At 36.5% G+C, this 6,691-nt stretch overlaps 1 non-coding gene across 1 annotated transcript; it reads left to right on the top strand.

Moving 5' to 3' along the window:
* Positions 1–2,189: 2,189 nt before the first annotated feature.
* LOC141669330 (small nucleolar RNA R71) lies at positions 2,190–2,296 on the top strand. Its single transcript, XR_012553617.1, has one exon. It is a non-coding gene; the product is annotated as a small nucleolar RNA R71 (small nucleolar RNA).
* The last annotated feature ends 4,395 nt before the right edge of the window (positions 2,297–6,691 follow it).

Raw genomic sequence — 6,691 nt, 5'->3', positions numbered from 1 at the left:
AACAACCTCTTGCATGTTAGGGTTCAAGCGGCGTTGTCCCTGTATACAAGGCTTATGATCCTCATCTAGGTGAATTCTATGCATGCAAAAGTCTGGGCTAATCCCTTTAAGATCATCAATACTATACCCAATCGCTTTTCGATGCATACGCAACACAGTAAGAAGCTTAGAAATTTGACTATCATCAAGATTAGAGCTTACAATCACAGGAAAAGACTCGTTATCATCAAGATACACATACTTAAGATTGGATGGCAAAGGCTTTAACTCTAATTTTTTCACATGAGGTTTATCACAAGAAGTAATAATGTTTGTTACCTCACAAGTTTGGCTTGGATCAACTTTACCATCCAACTCAAGAACAAATGAGTCAACTTCAGCATGTCCTTCTCCTTCTGAAGCTTCAAGCATCAACACTGCTTCCAAGGAATCATTCAGTAAAATCTGAGGTAGCTCATCATGCACAATTTCATCAATGACATCAATCCTGCAACAAGTATTCTCAAGCAAAGGGGACTTAAGAGCAGAGGTTAGAGTAAAAGTAATTTTATCATCACCAACACTCAAAGTTAAAGTCCCACTTTTAACATCAATAACAACACCTGCAGTACAGAAAAAATGGCCTACCCAAAATAATGGGGATTTGGCTATCCTCTTCCATGTCCAACACTACAAAATCCACAGGAATATAGAATTTTCCAACCCTGACAGGCACATCCTCTAAAATACCCAAAGGATATTTTATAGAATGGTCTGCCATTTGTAATGTCATTTATGTGCATTTCAGTTCACCTATGTTTAATTTTTGAAAAATAGAGAGAGGCATGACAGAGACGCTAACGCCTAAGTCACATAAAGCTTTGTCAATAAATAATGCACCTAAATGACAAGGGATTGAAAAACTTCCAGGATCTTTAAGTTTAGGTGGAGACTTATTTTGTAAAACAGCACTGCACTCTTCAGTAAAAGCTACCGTCTCCACCTCACCAAAAGATCGTTTCTTTGTCAAAATATCCTTTAAAAACTTTACATATGATGGAACTTGAGAAATTAAATCGATGAAAGGAACTGTTACCTCAAGATTCTTGACAAGTGTCATGAACTTACCAAATTGTTGATCTACCTTTGTTCTGTTCATCCTGCTGGGGAACGGCAACTTAGGCACAAATGGTGGAGGAGTATTTACAATCTTCTCGTTCTCAGCTTTCTTGCTTCCTTCAGTTCCACCCTTGTTTGTCTGATCAACATCATCCACCTTGACATCTTTGTTGGTTTCCTTCTCTTTCTCATCAATCACATCAGTATTAGGCATTGAAGGACCATCATATGTAAGACCACTCCTAAGAGAAATAACATTCACATTTTCCTTTGGATTTGTTGGTTGTGATGGTAAAGAGCCAGGTTGCCTTGCAGTTGAAGAACTAGCCAATTGTGCAATCTGAGTTTCCATCATCTTGTTATGGACTTTCATATCTTTAATCTCTTGCATCAGTAATTTCAGCATCTCATTTTTCTGATCAGGCTGTGCAGCTTGACTAGCTTGAGGAGCGTAATTTTGAGGAGGCTTCTGAAATCCAGGAGGATTCATAGGTCCCTGAGAAGGCCTATACTGTTGTTGTTGAGAGCTCTGATAAGATTGCTGATATTGTTGCTGCTGATTAGGCATAGGAAGATTTTGAGCATTGTTGTTCCTATATGAGAAATTCGGATGGTCTCTCCAACCAGGATTATAAGTGTTGGAGTATGGATTATACTGCTGCCTCTGCTGAAAAACATTTGCTTGTTCCATCTGAAAATTTTGTGAATTCTGAAAATTGTATGAGCACTCATTACCCATGTGGCCTTGGATTCTACACACTTCACAAACAAGATGATTCATAGGAGCCATGGATGACAATGCATTAATACTCATAGGAGGAGCAGATGATTGTGAGGTCTTCAAAGAATGAATCTCCTGAGTTAACATAGCGAGCTGAGATGATAAAAGAGAATAAGCCTCCACTTCAAGTTTACCGCCCTTCTTAGGTGCTCTCGAGTTATTGAAGTGATGAGTAGCCAAATTTGCAAGAAAAGTATATGCATCATCGACTCCTTTATCTAGAAATACACCACCTGCAGCATTATCAACCGTACCTTTGGTTTCAGGATCAAGACCATTATAGAAGCGTTTTATCAGAAACCACTTCTCAAGACCATGATGAGGGCATGCACGTTGAAGATCTTTGAATCTCTCCCAAGCATCTTTTAGAGACTCTCCATATTCTTGTTTGAAACCCGTCATCTTGTCAATCAAATCATCAGTTCTGTTCGGAGGGAAAAACTCAGTTAAGAAAGCTTGAGCAATTGCATTCCACTCAGTCACATTGATATCATTCAACCATTTTTGAGCTTTGTCACGAAGAGAAAACCCGAACAACATGACTTTAAGTTGGTTTGCAGTGACACCTCGATGTTTGATGGTAGAACAGAGTTGTTGAAACCTTTGCAGATGAAGTGTAGGGTCTTCAGATGGAAGACCAGCAAACTGATTCTGTTGGATCATAGTAAGCAACGCCGGTTTGATCTCAAAATTTGTTGCTTCAATAGTTGGCATAGTAAGACCCGTATGCACACCACTCGGAGAGGGTTGTGAATAGTTCTTCAAAGATTTAATAGGAAGTTCTGCCATTATGATCTTTGAATCACCGAGATTTTGCTGCCTTTCTTTTCTTACTCGATCTATGTATTGCTGACAAGTAATCCCAAAATCCGGACTAAGAGGAGTTACTTCTGCTTCTTTTGTGGACCTGGGCATCAACAACTAAAACAAGAAAAGGCATTGAAATATGCCTCAATTGGAAGTCAACCTCCAATGAGACAAAGGAAACAATCTAAAATAATCAAAATAAAATCTATAGAAACTAGGCGTCTCCCCGGCAGCGGCGCTAAAAACTTGATGTGTAAAATTGTAATACCGCAAGTGCACGGTGTCTGTTGTTAGCAGATCTAGGCAAGTACGGGTCGTATCCACAAGGAGACTGTTTCAAGGATTTTAATTCAACTACTACAAATTGTTTCTGGATTAAATCGAGTGTTGTGAATTTTTAGCTAACTAAATAATACAAATTTTGTGTGGTTAAAATCAAATAACTAAAGTCTAGGGCAATATAGGTTCACCATGCTTACACCAAAACATTCACTGAAATATAACAATTTATTGGGTCGAGTAATTAAAGTAATGGTTAATCTCTCTCAAGCATTAACACTTTCAGAAATCCAATTATGCTCTCGCACTAATCCTCAATTCTGCTAATCGTATGTATGCCTCTAGCGAGTAAAATCTCTCGATCTATTACCCCTATTTGCATACAATTAATCCACGATATTGGCCAATTACATAGATTAAATAATAAAACATATCAATTAGAATCACTCTTTACCCATTAAACTACTAACAAATCAGAGAATTGTCATGGTGCAAACATGGCTTCCCTTAAACCCTAGAATAAAACTACTCACTCATATTAGCAATAAAAACAACAAGAACAATAAAGAAAGTCATAGAAAATATATGCTAATAAATAAGAAGAGATTAAGAATACCTTAAACTTTTATATTAATGAAGAAATTGAGATCCAAGCTTAAACAAAGAATCCAATGAAGAAGATGAAAGACATAAACCCTAGTTTTTTTGTAAACGTCTGTATGTCTTCTTGTAACTAATGATAAAAACTCCTAACAAAACTAAAAGTATCCTCCAATAATAATATCTGATCCTATTTCTAATATTAAAAGTATTTTTAATGTTCTAATAATAATACCAAATAGAATTCCATAATATTGTTGGAATTTAATGTAAAATTCGCAGCTGTTTTTGCTCCCCAGTTTTCGGGCTCTTCCAGTTGGACTTTGCTTTTGGGCCCATCTCTGAATTAAAGGAAATCTTGCAAGCTTCGCGTGGACTGTAAGATGATCAAAAACGGATTTCTGGATCTCTAGATATGGCCCAAACAGTATTTGCAGGCCGTATAGCCAAATAATACGAATTTTCTTCTATTTTCACTCCAAAATAGGTCTTTTCGCTCCAAATCCTTCCAAGTCAAGGATTCTTTATTTCCTACAATAAATCATTAAAATCTATTAAATAAATATCCAAATCAATGCAAAATATAATTAATATGGGAATAAAATCATCTAAAATATACATAAAAATATATCTTATCAAACATCCCCACACTAAGCATTTGCATGTCCTCGGGCAAATAAACAAAAAAAAACTAAGTCCTATCTAACTAACATCATTTTCGTAGATGACACGATTGCATTGAGTATATGCAACAAGCCTTTAAACCCCTAAGCAGCCCTAGTAGGACGAGTGTTGTCTCATGAAGGTTTATAGTGAATTTACCTACAAAATTCATTTTTTTTCCTTTTCTGCCAAGTCTCAAGCATGCAACATCTCATAGCATTTCACACATGTAAACTACAATTACACAATTTTGACAGTCTTTCTAATTCGCACATCATTTGTACACAATAATCCAAGTACACACACATTGTCTAAATAGACAAAAAATAACATGAAACAATCATCAATGTCGCCTTTGGTAAGTAACATGCTATGGATAGAAAAACTCACACAACTCTCAAATCACACAAGTGTATAGGCTAAGTGTATTCACTCAAGTTCAATCAATGAAGTTACGTGGTACCATAAGATTGGTTGTCTACCAAATCTCCACTACTTTGAATATATGCATACACAAATCAAAAGGTCTTTATCGAATGTTGTAATGTGGCTAAGGCGAAGGGCAGGATATCAAGAAAAAGGCTCACAAGTGGCTAACTTGACAAACTAATAGAGCATAATGATCATTTTTAATTAAGCACTCAATATGAAATCAAATCATGCAAAGGCTGAACGAACTCTTACAAGCATTAAGTCCAAGCACATATAACCATGTAGTTTCCCACTTCATATTGCACAAACCAATGAACACAAACTCTTTTTTTTTTCTTCTTTTTTTTCAAAGTTAAGTAATTCTCCAGTAACCAAGGACAGTGAAAAGTCACCAAGAAAAATAAGGGTTATTAGGTTAATCCTCCTTAATTTCTAGTACAGTGCACTTAATACCAGCACATGTACATGGATCGTCCCTTTCATATGATATTACACTTGCCACCCAATGGTCTCAAAGGAGTACTTAACTTTTCTTTTTTTTTTTCCCCTTTTTTTTTCTTTCTTCAATCTTATTAAAGAGGAAGTAGCTAGCCAGCCATTCCAATTCCCACCAAACTAGCACACCATAACAAAGAATCCCCACACTATGCTTTCACCAACCCTCAAATAAATCAAATTGCTCTACTAGTAAATCAAGACAAGGATAAAAAAAATAGGTCCAAGCATTTAGAGTGGTGACATATCAAAAGAACGGATATAAAGCTCAAAGGGGTTCACTAGGGATATAATTTATGGGTACTGTTTAGGTAAATGATGTTTATCCTAGTGCCTTTATCATTTTCATGCATACACATATCATGTAGTCTCAACAAGGTTCAAAACAAGTTCTAGAGCATATAATCAATGATGAACAACACACAATAATAAAAATTCGATTGATATAGAAAGTATCAATCACAAATTAGGCTCAAGATCTCACAAGGTGAAAGTATGCTTCAGTACTTACTAAAATTGACAAAGATGCATCTCAAATTTTATAATTTTCGCAAGCACATACTAGGAATCATCATGCAACAAATGATTTTCTATAGACATGACATATCAACTAATTATGCAACAGAAGCTCACATGATGTGTAATTATCCTTATTAACACACTACGAGACATGGCAATATACAGGATTTTCTAATTTTTTTTTTTTGGATTTTTAACACTAGGATCGCATCCCCACACCTAAGTGGTTCATTGTCCCCAATGAACTAACTAACAAAATACAAAAAGAACAAAATAAAAATCTACACTAAAAAGAAAGAAAACTCCCCTGGGATTAAGGTGTAGGATGCGAGAAATATCTCTGAATAGAAGCAGAGATGTCATCCAATTGTTTCCCCATCCTCTCTTGATTTTGTATGATTTGCATCTAGTTTGCCCTTAGCTCAGCAACTTGTTGCTCGAGAGATATCACTGGCTTTGTAGTCACCTCTGGTTGTACTCCGTCGCGTTTGTGAGGTGCTAGAGACAACCCTTTCTTACCATGTCGACGCATCATATGCATACCAGTGATGTACTTAAGATCAATTTGTGTAGACCACCCTGTTGCTGCCTTCAAATTAGTCGTGTAACGACCAAAAACATTTAGTAGCTCAGCAATACGAGTGACAAATCCCCCAATGACCAGAGCACCAGTATGCCGCTCAGCTTGATACAAGAACCTTTCTATCAACAAACTTGTCCAGTCTACCGGAAGCTCCGCATCAAAATAGTACAACAAAGCAAGCTCCCCGGTTTGAATTTTATTGTTGCTCTCTGTACGACCATATAGGGTAAATGATAAAATTCGAGCAAAATAACGATAGCATGGGCTGATGATATCTGAAGCCAAGGCAGTCTGAGCAATATATCTTTGAGTGCTTGGCAATCCTGTAATTTTGAGCCAAAAGGGAGTTTCATAATTTTTAGGAAGTGGTTGTTGCTCTACTAACTGCCAATCAAACGTGTCGGCCAACCGAGCTTTTGTAATCTCGTGATATT

This window comes from Apium graveolens, chromosome 6, assembly GCF_009905375.1.
Source record: "Apium graveolens cultivar Ventura chromosome 6, ASM990537v1, whole genome shotgun sequence".
Taxonomy (NCBI): domain Eukaryota; kingdom Viridiplantae; phylum Streptophyta; class Magnoliopsida; order Apiales; family Apiaceae; genus Apium; species Apium graveolens.
This window is presented reverse-complemented; position numbering and strand designations above follow the sequence as displayed.